Source organism: Talpa occidentalis, unplaced genomic scaffold (assembly GCF_014898055.3).
Source record: "Talpa occidentalis isolate TD23 unplaced genomic scaffold, MPIMG_talOcc4v2.1 talOcc4.2, whole genome shotgun sequence".
Classification (NCBI taxonomy): Eukaryota; Metazoa; Chordata; class Mammalia; order Eulipotyphla; family Talpidae; genus Talpa; species Talpa occidentalis.
In genome coordinates, this window is record NW_023602073.1 from 88517065 (window position 1) to 88533365 (window position 16301).

General features: G+C 36.8%; 1 long non-coding RNA gene across 2 annotated transcripts in view; it reads right to left on the bottom strand.

The window, feature by feature from the left end:
* The window catches only part of LOC129146479 (uncharacterized), a 191042-nt gene that overhangs the window by 80590 nt on the left and 94151 nt on the right, over nt 1-16301 (bottom strand). For both annotated transcript variants that reach the window (XR_008553259.1, XR_008553260.1), the window contains exon 3: nt 2265-2348. This is a non-coding gene — a long non-coding RNA (uncharacterized LOC129146479). The remainder of the gene's footprint in view (nt 1-2264; nt 2349-16301) is intronic.

Genomic DNA, 16301 nt, shown 5'->3' on the forward strand with positions numbered 1-16301 from the left:
AAAAGAGACCAAGGACATTTGAAACTGATGATAATAGGATGCCATGAAATAAACTACATTTTGGGTGATATCATTAAGATACAATATAGATAGTAAAAATTATTACTTAGTGAACATTTGTTAAATGAAAGATTTAATTTTCTTCTCTTGCTGAAATGTATCAAATTCAAAATATACTCATAATTCATTAAAAATAAAACAAGAATTTCTGTTTTATGTTTCTCACTTTTGCTAATTTGTTGTTTAGTTTTGTGTGTTTTCAGAATTCACATTTCTAGGAGCCCTACCTCATCTCCATTCACATCTAAACATATAGCTCTGACAAATAAACTTTCTTTTTCTTATAAATTTCTTTCTGTGAGTCAAATTCAAAATCAATCTCAGTCATCTATTTCTCCAATATTTTAAAAATATGCATCTTTTTTATAAACATATAATACCTTATAAAAGTATATAATTTTCCTTTCTTTATGAAAAATTAGTTTTATACCTTAAACTAACCTTGGGCTTGTTTTTATTTATATTTTGATATTTTCATTAAGTTAGAACTAATATCAAATATTAATGCCAACTTAAATTAGGTATATATTTGACATGCCAAACAATTCCCTCATTCAAGATCCTGGAAGCAGATGAATTTACACTTGGTACAATGTACTGAATAGGTTTTATTGAATATTGTTTTCTTTTGCAACTAGCATTCCCTTCTCTCCAAGTCCTCCAAGCCACTGTCTCTCCATTCTCTACTAGACTCTCCCCTGTATCACAGCTGAAAGCCTAGGAACTGAATTCCCCAACTCATCTGTTATCAGTATTCTATATGTAATTAGTGTTCTGCCAACATATTTGTTCAAGATTTGGAAGGAGGAACTGAATCACTCTGGATTAATTTCTCTTTTGCAACATGGGGCATAAACACGGATTTCTCAGAAATAGATTTTTGTGGCAGCCTCAAGTTCCCTGCCATTCACTTCCTAGGGATTAAAATTGGACTGGTTCAGTCCTACTAGGTATTCCTGATACTCTACACCCCCAGCCTAGAAAGTACCGATGACGAAATTGGAAGGAGAATGTTAGAATAGGAAAAATGTTTCGAATTAACTGATGGAAGTTAAAGATTGAGAACAACAATTCTATAAGAAGAATGATTGATTTGTCCTGAATTGAGACCAAAACATAAAATAAACTTCTCAGGATGAGTTTCCACTTCTTTGGATTTCAAAAGAGCAGAAAGAAAACAGGAAATTTTCTCATTCGCAGTGTGATCTGATCCTTGGGACAATGAGGTAAGACTGGATAAGGTTAAAAAAAAAAAAAAAGTTAAAAAGAATTGCTATCCAGGGTTAGAGTCCCTAGAATCAGAGCATCAGTCGGTGATACTTGTATGAGACTTGCTGAAGAAGGAAGTGAAGGTGATCCAGAGGGAGAAGAAAAGCACGATCAGAGCTACAGGATATGAAAGCTGGAAGAAATGTTTTGCACAATGTTTTGCACCTGGAAGAAAGAGGACTGGGTTCTTCATTGGAAAACACTCACAGCAACTGGAACATGGTTTTACCTCTCCAATAAAGGGATTTATGTGAGGCATCAACAGCATCTTTTGTTGACTTTGGGGGGAAGGGTAAGTGGTGGGAGGAGTGTCTTTTGCTCCCATGCAGTGTATGCTTACACTCACTAATGCATAGCCAAGCCTCAGTCCATGTCTTATCACAGAAGAAATTTCATGCCTAGAATACTGTCAGGAGAAAAATCTGAACCATCTAATTGTTAACTGTTTCATTTTCCAGAAATAATAAGCTTTTTTAAACATGTTATTTAAACTGATAATATTGAAGATGTCTTTTCCTATTCCAAAGGAATAGGTACCACCAAAGTTATATTTTATATAGCTGCACACACTTAATCCAAGACCAATTTGGAGACTGAACTTAATCATTAAAAAGCCAAGAAAATATCTAATACTACATTTGCCACAAAAAACCCATAATATTTATATAAAGCATACTAATTGTAAGAAGGGGGATCTGCTGATGGAAGAAATAAACCATTTTCTCTATTCTCACAAAATGGTGAAAATCAGGTGGAACACAAAGATAGGAAGGTTGGTGACTTTAATTGATATAGATGGTCTCTACTGCAAAAAATTTAATAATGTTTTTTAACTGCAAATCAAATTTGTAAGAACATGGCTATATTATACTGGGCTCTCAAAATTGAGTGCCTATGTGACTGATGTCAATCTAATAATTGATTAGGAAATGTACCTGTCATCCCTTCCTGTGATGTCGTTAATATGAGTCTTCAATAGGCTCCCATAAAACTTCCAGTTTTCTCTAATAGTTGTGTTCCTGTAAATAAGGAAAAGCTGATGATTAACAATCATCTTTATATGCAATATTTTTAAATAGAACATTTTTTCCAAAATAACATATTTTCCCTTATTTACTGATACTCAAAGTGTTAGCATTCCAATCATGACATCACAAGAAGGGAAAGATATAGTGGGGCAGAGAGTGTTCACATAATCTTGGGGGCCACAAAGAGGGTGAGGACAAAGGAATCTTTGGGCACCATTGGTATAGAAATGATGCAGGAAGGGACGGAGGACTGAAGGACAAAAGCCCATGTATATGGGCATTGCAGAAGAATTTTGCAAAAACCATTGAGAATAGGAGTTAGGAGAAAAAAAGGCTCAGCTTAGCTGCTGAGGAGTGGGAGAGGTGGAAGAAGACAAGGGATTTAAAATAAGTAGCAAAAAAATGAAACAAAACAAAAACAAACCCTTAGATTCTGCTAAAAGGATGGTATTTACCAGAGAGGAAAGGTGATTGGGGTAGGGGTAGTGGACAAGTAAAACAGGCAAAAATGTCATTTGTATACTGGTGGAAGGAAACTAGACTGGAAGAGATCATAATGTAATATATACATATATCAAACTGCAATGCTCTACACTTGAAACCTATATATAGTTGTAATCCAATATTAAAAAAAATTAAAAATAAATGCAGATGAAGGTAACAAATCAAACCCTCTTTAAAGTACTCGGAGGAACAGAAATGAAGTTTGGAATTACATTTAACAGAAATAAAGTTTAGAATTACATTTCTCTTCTGGACTGTCTTTTTAAATCCCAGATTATTTTATTCAGTCAACCAATTATTTATTTACTCAACAAATACATATTAAGCACCTACAATGTGCCAGGCTCTGTTCTAGACACTGGGGTTACAAAGATGAATAACATAAACAAAAACCCCTGGCTTTGTGCAGTTAATATCTTAATGGAGAGAGACAAGCAATACATGAAGTACAAATTACTAAAGTCATTTAGAAGATTAGATGATTATACTATACTATAGAGAAATACTAAACTATAAAGCATAGGTAGCATAGTATATAGTATTGTATAGAAAAATAAAGGAGGAAGAGATATAGAGAGTTTTGGTGAGATTCCAAAGTTACATAAGCTGTTAAGAAAAGCCTCAAGTAGCTCTTGAGGTTACTTTTCATTAATGATCTAAGGAACAGGAGTTAAGCGGGTAGATCTGAGAATAGTATTCCAGTTACAGGGAACAAGCACAAAGACCCTAAGGTGAGGACCTTAGGCATGTTGAGTTAGAGGCAAAATTTCTTCCTGCATTTAGTAATACAAATTTGCCCTCTAGTTAATGAAACTGACAGATATAAACTAGCATACTATGCTTCTAGTAGTGGATTACTACTTATTAATGAGGATGGAAATGTATTTATTGATCAATATCACCATTAGGGCCAAAACAAGGGGGGTGCAATTGCATGGGGAATATAACCAAAATGAAAATGCATACATTGTGCAAAAATGAAAAATAAGGTAAGAATTATATAAAATAAAATATTAAAAAATATATGTCACCATTTTAAAAACACAATAGAATAAGTTAAATGAGAAAATAACAGAAGTTAAGCTACCTAAATTCTTTGAGTCTCATTTTTCTAATTTTAAAAAGGGGGATAAAGACATCTACCCCAGAAAGAGTCTTTATGGGAAATAATTAAGCTATCACAAGTAAGCTGACCCAGTGGTTAAGAACATTGGATCGGATATCTTCATTTTAAATATAATGAAGTCACTTAAGCTTATAATATCTTTTATTCAGTACACAGTATCAGTTCTTACAGTATCATTTCTTCCAATTGGAGAAAATAATAGCATTTCCTTTATAGCTATGTCGTGGTAAATGAAATTAAATAATCCACATAAATCATTTAGTAAAATGATTGCCTAATCATAATTAGTTACTATTATCTAAGAACTTAGAATATAAAAGATGCTAAATAATTATTGGTGCTATCCCTCCCCTTTCTATCCGTAAGCCCTATTTCTCTTAGGTTTAACCTCAGTCTCTGGAAAGCACATGTCTTTTAATTACTGACGGGGGCTGGGAGGAGGGGAAGGGCACCAGACCTAATACAGGAATCTGCAAGTACACCCATAGCAGAGGCTACATGTACACACTATATGACTAATGATCTGTTTTCTTTAAACTAAAATTCTTGCTTTGAACAGAGATATCTGCCCCCATGATATCCAAATGAGTGCTGGACATTGATGCCATGAGAAATGAACCAAGCTCAGCAGGCCAGAATATACCAAGGTCAAGATAACCAGTAGGCTGAGAACAAACTCTGGGGACTGAAGGTCATTAATACTGTTAACATCAGCAGTGAATGGTTGTTCTGAAAAACTGACTCACTTATTGTTACAGGGAAGTGAGAGGGGAAGCCCAGACCCGCAAAACTGCCTGCTCTAAATAGGTTCTGCCATCCACCGCATCAACACAAAACATATGAGACTTTAATGAGAAGGAACTTTAATATAATTAGGAAACAATACGGGAAAGACAAAGAATATAGTTTCTAAATCAAGCACCCAAAGTTACCCGTCCCCTGTGGGTAAAAGTCCACCCGAGCAGGATTGGCCCAGAGCAAGGCCCCAAAGCCTGTCACAAGTCTAAACCATCTTTCAGCAGGAACCCACAGAAAAGGATCAGAAACAACCAGACAAGTCTGGAAGGAAAAGAGCAAAAACAAAATCAAGACAAAAACTGACATTGTCACCTCCCCACCGGTCTCTCACCCACATCTGTGTCACCCAGTCCACGACCAAAGGGCAGGTGTAGTTTCTTCACATGTCTCTCGGCTCCATGTGCCTCCTCCAGGTCTCCTTCTGGCTCTCCATCCTGCTTCCTTTCTTCCTCAGTCTCCTACGTAGCTGCTTCTCTCTCTGCTCAGTTCTACCCTCCGTTTAGGTGGGGCAGGAAACCTGTAACCTCCCCCTTTCCTGGAGACCATCCTATTACATTATGACTAATTTTTTTTAACTCACTATAAAACAGCCAGCTAGAGTTGAAATGTTAAACCAGTTTCTTCAAGGTGATATGACCACCATTCTCAGATCACTGACCAGCTATCTATATAAAAGCGATTTTTATAGATTGAATTCCTGTCTGTTCATTGGCATCTGTAGTGACAGGCAGCAGTGTTGCAAAAATAAATTCTAGTTTTTTACCCAGACAGGGAAAGAACTAGCGGTACTTCAGGAATGGTGAGGTCAGGAAAGCTTTATTACTCATGCATGAGGTTCCAGACCTGGGTAGTACCATAAGGTCTGAGCACCAATCTGGGGACAAAGGGTTTCTTTTATACATAACCATCCTACATGGATAGCATCGATCAGTAAGCACAAAAGTTTGTGACAAAAGACATGTATTCAAGGATGCCCTGGGAGATCAATCAGCCTGGCGGCTGTCTGGCCTTGTTAAAAGGTAACCTCCTTTAGGTAATCTCATCTAGGTAGGCTTTAGAGAGGCAAAACTTGCTGTTTACATTTACTTTGCATTATTTACTGCACCAGACCTGTGACTCTTTTAGCAGGAAACAGGAAAGATTTCATTTGATTAACGGTTCCCTTTCATTAGGACCCAGCATTTACAGTAAGATTACCTTGTTCTTGTCAATAATGACGTTGGTAAGGAACTCATGTCTCTCCTTTTTGACAAAGATCTCAAATTAAGAAGCCCTTAGATGCCGTATCGCATCTTTTAGGGGCTTTTCTGAGGAGTTCTCTGAAAACTTCAGTTCAGGTCACATTGGTGCTAAGTCTAGGACCCAAGGTAGATGGATAAATGTATTTAACATTCATTGTTTTAGGCAATTTTTCATGCAGGTGTCTATTTACCATCAGAGGAGACATTACAAGAATTCCATTATATCAGCTTTCACAGACTCCTATCATTTTAGGAATGGTGAGGATCTCAGAGATCATCTGAATCCCTCTCATTTTACACATAAGAAATATGTGTTCCCAGAAGAACAAAGAAAGGCACACTCCTAAAAGACTCCAGACCCCAGTACATTACAAGTCATTATCCCATTATGCAACATAATCTCCTATTCGCTCCTACAGAAGACACAAACACTGTGATTTTCCACTGTTTTTTTTTTTAATTTCTTTATATTGTAATTTTTTTGTAATTTTTTTAAAATTTCTTTATATTGTAAATTATATTGTAAATGTTTTACTCTATATTCCATAGAGTAGGAGGAGAAAATAAAGAAAAAAAGAAAGCTATCTCCAAACTCCACTTGCACAATTTCTAAGTAACTGTTCCTGTAGAAATTATAGCACTGTAGGCATTTGAACAGAAAAAGTCTGGTAAAGTACTATACTATCGGGACATCAACACATCTATCCAGACTCTTACTCAAAAGTGTAAATCAGAAGCCCCTGGTTACAAAATGTAAATGTAGTTTCTGTCTTTCAACACAAGATCAAGTCACAATTTAAGGTTCGTTGTAATACTCCAAACATTCTAGTCCCCAGGCCGCTAAGAGCACTTAAGGACACAAACCTGTCACTGGCAATGTTTCACAGTTCAATTAAGCTGGAAGTAGGAAGTAATTCTAAGAGTCTGAATAGGTTCTTGATGAAAATATTGGTTAGAAAAATGACTGTGCCCTCATGCCTATCCAGCACATCTGGTGGGAAAAGATTATCATTTTATTTACACTCCATGAACAATTAAAAAAGTAATTTGCAGTTTGGGACAAACAAAGAATCTGAAATAGCACTTGAGTGACTGAAACCTCCCCTGTAAAAGAGTGATCTTGACTAAATTACTTTAAAGGATATTGTTTTAAAAGCTTCACTGAGTTTCATTATTTTAAAAAAAATTCTGGTTTGATATTTATTTACCTTTGCACTAAGTGATTCTGTGCAAAAAGCTGGCGGGTGGGGAGTGGTGGAGGGGGTAGGTATGGTACCCATAAATAGACATGAATGGAAAGAGGTTCACAGAATATTGACTTGCAAAGGGATCACTCTAGACTCTAAGCTGTTTAAGAAGACAGAAGGAAGTGTACAAGACATCCAAAGAGAAAAGAAGAAAACACAAAAGTGAGAGAACTGAAGCTTTTTCCTTTTTCAGAGGAAGATAGGTTGAAAGGTAGGAGCAGATCACTTGCTGATAGTCCAGCAGCAAAGTTCATATCATCATCATAAATGGTGTTTCTCGCAAAACTGAATTAACTGGAAGTCTGGCCCTCAACTAAAGATCCTACTTACTAAGATGCACTGTTCTTTAGTGGTTAAATGACAGGACATCTATGATTTAGATAATAACCTAAAGAACAACATTTTTCTTAGGAAACTTTTCGTCCAATATTTGGTATATTACATTTCAACTGCAAATTAAATTTACATTAAAATAAGTCTGCTTAAAAATGTCTGGAATTCTATTTCAGATGTATTCAGTTTCTTTAGAAGAATAATAGGTCATTGGAGGCTACATTCTGTGAAGTGAAGTATTTGCAGATCTATGTGATGTGAGGAATCAAGTTTGTTAGGAAAGACTTTTTAACCCTGAGTAACAGAGATAGGAAAAGTATAAATCTCTGAGGTGCAATACAGAGTACACTCATTTCCAACGCTAGACAGGCTCTTCTAAAGATTTTGAATTTCCTCTTGTATTAATTTAAGGAGAACAATAACAAGATCAGCATGTCACAATCCACACCTTTCTCAATACCTTTGCAGACATTACTAATCAATCACAGTGCTCTCTCCTTCCTGAGGCAGGATTTAGCAGCATCATAGCATTCAATTGAGAAGAGCTGCATGAAAATTAATAGAAATCTGCTTCCCACCAGTGAGCTACTTCCATCTCTTTAGAGATAACTTACTCAAAAATTACTTATTGGTAATTGTACTAAGGCCAAATACTTAGACTTGCAGGGGGGAAAAAAAGAACTGAAAAGAATTAGAATTACAAAAATTTCTTTTAAATTGCTAAGAGGATTTTAGAGTGAGATGTTATATTTTAAATTTGGGTTTTCTGTAATAAATGTGCAATTGTACAGTGTTTCATAATCTTCAAAAAACTTTCACCCACACATTTTTGAATTGCATTCTTATTACAACCCTGTATGATAAAGAGGGGGGAAATTAAACAAAGCAAAAAAAGACCAGACTATAGGAAAAATTAAGCTTTTGAATTTTGCTTTGATGACTTTAAAGGGCAGAAATATTAGTTCCCACAGGGCAGGGAGAGACTTGTTATTCTTCTCCTCAATTGGACACTACACATTCTCTTCAACCTGCTGAATGTGGTTTTTTTGCCTTTCTAACTAAGTATTTGTGGAACTAAGATAAAACTGAAATCACAATTGTTCCACGCTGTGGAGCCAATATTTAATCTTAGAAACATAAAAAAAATCATCAAATTAATATTCTTAAAGAGAGTTTTCACACACCATTAACTGTAAAGAAAATCAGATACATTTTTCCTATAACTAATATAATTCATCCAATGCAAGTGATCATAATATAGGTTTTTAAACCAAAACTTGTTACCATAGGTTGAATCAAAGACATCTTTGTCCTCTAAAACAAAAATCTCTGAATAAACAATTACTGAGATCCTTTCAGAACTTTGACCCTCCCTTCTGAATAACCTAGTATAGAGAACATAGACCAATTGATTTCAATGGTTTTCTTATAACTTGGTCTTTAGTTTCTAAAATAAACTTGTTTTGGTATCTACAACTGGAATATCCTTTATTATTGAAAGCTCAAATTACGTAAGATTCAAAAACAAAAGCTCTGAATCAGCATAAACAAAAACAATATAAAGACCCCACAGATTCAATCAAATCAATTTTCTCTCATTTTAAAATGTAACTTATAAGGACACTTGCTTACTTACACTCTTTAAAGTCTCCTCCTAGGACTTTTTTTTATTGTGAGTCATTGCCAGCAAAAATAACTCATGAAATTCAGTTTATAGAAATGCTAGTTATGTTAAACAAACAGATCTTACTCTACTCAAAGTACTACACTATTTTTCTGTCTTTCACTTCAGTATTTCTTAGATTAATAACAAAGTTGGAAACAGTCACTGTATTTCCATGTCATTGTATTTACTCCCAACCTGTACAGGAGGAGTAGGAAGCCTAGACCAAGGAAGAGGGTGAGGACATGTTGTTATTCAATCGGTGATAAAACAAACAAACAAAAAAATACAGGGCCTCCCTGGTGGTGCAGGCTGTTGAGCACAGTGCTGTGAAGCTGTCCGCAGCCTCTGCTGCACGGGTTCGATCCTAGCCGGCCTCGGAGTATCTCACATGGCGAGCAGACCTCTCCTGTCTTGCCTGCTGCTCCCCTCTGCAGTGTATTTTATCAGTCTGCCAGTTCTGTTCCCCACTCTGTCTCTGGTGAATCCTCTCACCCTCCCACGCATCTGGCCTGTACCCCAGTTCTTAAATAAATAAAATAAATCTTAAAAAAAAATTTAAAAAAAATACAGAAATATTTCCTTTTAAACACCATTAGACCGAGAAGTGGAAATGTAGCCAGAGAAGTAAACACTCATGCCTACTGTTGGCAAATTTACTTCAGCACATGAAAATGCCCACCCAATACTGCTGCTCACACACTTCCCATTCACCAACATTCTGTTAACTCCGGCTGAAACTAAGGGGGGGAAACAGTGTTTTCATTCATGAAAGTGGACATTTGTTCAGTAAACAACATAAAAATTTAATTGTACTGTTTTCATGATTAATCTAAGAGATATTTAGTCAGTGATACTTGAAATTAATTCCCTAGTTGTAGAAATAAAACATCATTTTCCAAGATTTATTTATTTGGCAAGTTCTTCAAAACACCTTGTAACAATCAACTTTGTATTGACAAAACGGAAGAAAAGGAGAGCTGGTAAAAGCACTCAATAGTTGACAGTTTTGTGCACATGAAATTTAGGCTTTTGGCCTCAACTCTTGCTATCTATGTGACTTTGGGCAAGTTATTTAATGTTTCTAAAATGCAGCCTTTTCATCTGTAAATGGAAATTTAATTCCTCTCTCTTAGAATTGTAATAAGCCCTAGCACATTGTAATCCTTTGTTGATGATAACTGGTAGAAGCAGAGGAAGAACAACCAGGATGGCAGTTGCAAAAGGAAGTTTTATCCACAGGTAGATAGATAGACAGACAGACAGACACACACCCAGTTTCAATTTCATTCAATCCAAAATTTTTCCAAGTATATACAAATGCTACAGGCTCGTAGGACCCCACTTCTATTCACAAGCAGCTCTTGCTGCTCAGAGGAGAGATTAAGGAGCAGAGAGGATAATGTAGAAAGGTAAAAATGAAAATTAGGGAAAATCAGCAGTTTGTTAATTTGCCATTTTGCATAAACTTCTGTGCCGCCAATACAAAGGTCCTTAACTTTGAGTGTTAAAATACATTCACTCATCCTTTCCAGCTACAAAATTCAAGCCACAACTTGAAGAGATGAATAACATCTAATCACGTATCAATGAAGGGACAAATTCTTGAGTTTGGAGTTGAAGCTGAAGGCATGTGCCCTGCAAGTCTGACCCTTTAAAGTGAGTCTCCTCAAGAACAGCTGCCTGTGGACAATCATCTAACCTGACTGTGTTGCAGGGGTTAGAAGATAACAGTAGATTTCTTCTTGACTTGCTAGTATAAACATCTGTAAATAATAGTTTCTACTCTAAATTTTGATTCCTTTTTCAACTGAGAAAAAAACAAGCATCTGAATAAAACATTTCAGTTGTCCAACTTAATTTGTCTAGAATAGTCTCTAAGCTCAAAGCTTAAGCCAAACACCTAGGTGTAGAGAACACAGACCAGTACTCTAGACCAAATATCCCCCTTGGGCACAGATGAACCAAGACAGGTACTATCATACCCAAACTCAGTGATTTAACTTAATAGGAAAACAACAATTCTCAGTGCTTAGTAACCTGCCCAAAAAAACCCAAAAAACAAAACAATTGTCTCCAGTCCATTTTAACCATACCAGTCATTTTACAATGAGAGAGCTTTTAAGATTAAAGTGACTATCACAACCATCTCTGCCAGCTGAGATTTCCCATGAGCATCTCTAATCTCACTGTTCTACTAGCAAAGATGTCTTTTCCTTTCTGATCTTGCCCCTTGTCTCTGGTTTCAAGTCATAAAGATGGTATCTCTATACCATCTTCTTGTCTCTACATAATCCTCTTTATTTGATGATGCATAGTTTAACATGATAGGAGGAGAGAAGAGAAAAAACGCGATTTATTTTAGGGGACAGCTGTTAGGAACACAGCTCCAAGGGTCTGAATGAGTACCTTGAAATTTGCTAGCTTTAACCTTAGACAAATTAGCCTCTCTATATTTCATTTTTTTCATCTGTAAAATGGACCTTAATAATTAAGAAAGATGGCCTCCCCGGTGGGGCAGCGGGTTGAGCACAGCTCTATGAAGCTGCCCGCAGTCTCTGCAGCACGGGTTCAATTCCTGGCTGGCCAGGGAGATTCCCACATGGCACGGCAGACCTCTCCTGTCTCTCCGGATGCTCCCCTCAGCAGTACTTTCAGTCCATCTGCCTGTTCTTCTCCCCACTCTGTCTCTGGTGAATCCTCTCACCCTCCCGTGCCTCTGGCCTGTACCCCAGTTCTTGTATAAATAAATTAATCTTTAAAAAATTATTAAGAAAGAAATGAGACTGTAGAGAGCAATCACCTATTGGGTACTTGTTTGACATGATAGTATGTACCCAGTTAGGGCTGTTGAGCATAAAGGCAACAGACTATAAAGTGTAAAATCTAAAAGAAGTTTGAAATATTTATTTGGGAGAATTTCAAATAGAACAGTCTTTTACATAGGAGAAGAAAATAATAAATATATATTTATTAAACATAGTATTTTCCAGACATCATATTAGTCCTTCCTATGTTCCCTCATTTCATTCTCAAAACAACTCCAAATATTAAATTTTGCAAGCAGTGTAACTCTACAGGATAGAAAACAAACCTAAGAGACTCTATCACTCGCACAAGACTACCAGCTTATTTGAGGCAAAGTTGACATTCTAAAACAGGTGGCTATAACTTCCAAATACATGTGTTTTCATCAAACCAAGTTGCCACCACATTATATTCAGGGAACATTTTCCACCAAGAATTGGTTCAATTCAGATGAATCAATATGCCCAGTGTGAAGACAGATCAGCTTATTATTATGAGGCACTTACAGCAGTTGCAGTTATTTTCAACAAAGACAATATATAACAATTAACAATCCTAACCATGGGGAGGTAAAGAGCTTATTCATTTTGTTATTAGGCCCATTCACTGTCATAGTTAATCATTCTGACCTTTACTAAGAAAAACACCCTTTGCAAGATAATATGAAAAAAACATTAAAAGAGCCAACATTCATAAAAAAACCCTTTTTTCACAAGAAGGCAACTTTTTAGGTGTCAATAGATTCAATGATGTGCCTTAAGGCACATGAAAACCAGGCTTGCCAGCTGCTGCTCTGAGGTTAATATTTCACTATTATATAGCAACTTCCCATCTGAGAGTTTCTAAGAGCTTTATAACGTTACAAACAATCTAAAGCCTCTGCAGTCAATATTCTTCCTTTCCTAAATGAATATAAATTCTGCTCAATTCACCAGGGAAAAAGTGCAATGACCACTCCATTGCTTCATCAGCACTAGCTGTGCCTGCCACTGGACTCCAGCTTACTTTTTTATATAACTTTTATAGTTCTTATCACATTGTGACATAATTATTAATTTATACACCTGTCTCCTCAAATAGCCAGCAGACAAATTGGTGGCAATCTGTGTCATATTCACCTTGGTATAGTTTTAGATCAACAGCTATTTAATGAGCCTAAACCCATGCCAGGATCCAATATAGATGGCCAAGTTATAAAGACAAATAAGACAAAGCATAGTCCTGGAAGATGTGCTGGACAAGTGGAGGAGACAGGAAAAGCAACTGATCATTTCACTACAATGTGAGAGAAACTGCTATGGATATACAGACATAGTATGAGCATGAACTGGTAAGAAGCATGAATAGGCGAAGTCTGGGTGGTTCAAAACAGATTCCTAGAGAAGATGAGGACTGTGCTATGACCTAAAGATGTAGACCTCCAGGGACTAGTGCAGAAGGTGGTAGACAGCAAACATTCGATCAAAATCCTTGAAAACAAAGGAGGGAGAAAGAAAGACAGGGACAACAATGGACTAGTGAGTCCTTGTTATTTTACCAAAAATCTAGGTGGGTACATCTTGATCCCTACACCACAATTTTTATATTGATATCACCTTTTAAGACCTTAAAAATATGTTCCTACTCTTTCTCTATTTTAGAGCTTCTCAGAATCATTCATGTTGTGGAACATGTAGAAAAACTCATTCATTTGAGGCCCATCAGTGTGCTGAGGCAAACCAGTTGGGAAGTATGTCCTAAACAAACTCCTCCCTCTTTGCCCCATTCTCACCATGCAACTTCAGGAAAGTTACATGTCAATCACCCATTCTATATGACCCTCTATCAAACAGTTTTTTCATCAAGAAGTTTAAACATGATCAAAGCGCTCGTCATTTATTTTTTTTTTTAATTTTTTTTTTTTTATTAAGGCATGTTTTATTTATTTATTTGTTTGTTTGTTTGTTTTTTATACATGCACTGGGTACAGTCAGAAGCACGGGAGGGTGAGAGAATTCACCAGAGCCAGAGTGGGGAGCAAAGCAGGCAGAAGGACCGAAGTACACTGCTGAGGGGAGCAGCGGGCGGCAGGAGAGGTCTGCGCGCCATGTGGGACCCTCCTCTGGTGGCCGGGGAGCAGCCGGGGATCAAACCGGCGCCGCAGAGGCCGAGGGCAGCTTCGCAACCCAGCGCTCAACCGCTGCGCCACCAGGGAGGACCAGCGCTCATCATTTAAAAAAAAATATTCTGGGCCTCCCTGGTGGTGCAGGCAGTTGAGTGCCGCACTGTGAAGCTGTCCACAGCCTCTGAAGTACTGGTTCGATCCCTACATGGTGCAGCAGACCTCTCCTGTCTCTCCGGATGCTCCCCTCAGCAGTGTATTTCAGTCAGTCTGCCTGTTCTGTTCCCCACTCTGTCTCTGGTGAATCCTCTCACTCTCCTGCACATCTGGCCTGTACCTTGGTTCTTATATAAATAAATCTTAAAAAAAAAAACTTCCCTCAACCTTACTTCCTCCTTGAAGTACACCCCAATTATTTTCTTCTTTTTAGAACAATGCAAAAAGTTTACTTCACTTACTGATTGCACTTCTCAATTCTGTACAATGAGATAATGTTTGAGACACTGGGGTAAGACTGTGACAAAGATGACCAAGGTCCTTATCCTCAATGAGCTCAATTCCCCAACGAGACAGACAAATCAAAAAATAGACTCATGTAGCTCAGTACTTTGAAGAAAACATCAAGGAAAAAAAACAAGAATATAGCCAAGAATGGTTGCTATGCTAAATAGGTAGTCTAGGAAAGCCTCTTTGAGAAGGCAATATTTGAGAAAAACACAAAGAACATTAAAGAAGTGCTAGAACAACTTATATGCATATTGAGGAGAAAGAATGGAACACAAAAAGTAAATATCCAAACATCTTAATGTAGGAACATGCTAGTTATGTTCAAAGAACAGTACCAAAATCAATGTATCTAGAACTTGACATGCAAGGGGGAGAGAATATTAGGAGATGGGACTAGAGACTGGGGATACAAGACAGTCTATCTGGGACTTTAAAGGTTTTGCTAAGGATATTGTGTCTTATTCTACATGTGACTGGAAATCTTGAAAGGAAAGTGAGCAGAGAGTGAGACTGTTTCACTTCATATTTTCTAAGACTCCCTTTGACCATGAAACTGAGAAAAGACAGGAAGAAGTTAGTTGAAGTAGGGACCTCAGGGACAGTGATCCAGGTAAAAGATTAGGCGAGTAGAGTCAGGGAATGAAAATACTGAATTCAAGATACATTCATATTAAAGTTACAGAATTTGCTGAAGATTGTGATGTGGTTTGTAAAATAAAGAAGTGAAAGTTCAATCCTAGGTTTTCATTCTAAGCAACTAAATAAATTGTGCCATGAGGAAATCAAGGAACTGAGAGGAAACCATGTTCCAAAGAGAACCTCGAATGAATATTGCAAAAGACAAGAATGTTCACAGAAGTTGTAGGGGAAGGACCATGGATGACTTTAATTGGGAGCAATAGTTGGAGGGATTGTGTGGTGCACTTCTGCTCAGAAATCTGTGTCCTTCTTAAAGGCAGTGAACATGTCTACTTTGCATCTAAGTTTAGAATGGCCTATAAAGCTCAGCAAATATTTGTAAAACAATGAATGAGTATGATGAATGTACTATAAAATAGATTATATGGCTCTTCAAGATTTCTCACTTATCTCCCACAATCTAATATCCACGTCCACCATACTACTCCACACCTCTGAATCTATCCTTCATCTTTTAACATACATGCTTCCGTTGCTCATTAGTATCTCTCAGACCAGATGATTTTCTCCAATTCTACACCACCCATAAGTCTCTTGGAAACCTCTTCATCTTTCAAAAGTCAACTCTCACCCCATATACCCCAAGAGCAGCACCACCCCACTTCATCTCTACTCCTATGGCTTTAGTCCTGCCTTCTGCTCTGTGACTTATTAGCATCTAAAATAGCATTTCTCTAAGCCTTCCTTGGACTGGAGTTTTCATTTACTTACCATATAAGTTATCAAATCCGAGGCAACAGAAACTTCTTCCTGCTTTTATGTTTGCCTTGCTAGTTAGACATTTTTCAATTTTCTTCAGGGTTGTACCACAAATTATAATTGGATTCAATTAAATTAATTTAAAACAGGCAGAAAAAAATAACTTACAGCTAAACACAATTAGTGTAATATCTGTACTTTCAAATTATTTTGCTTAC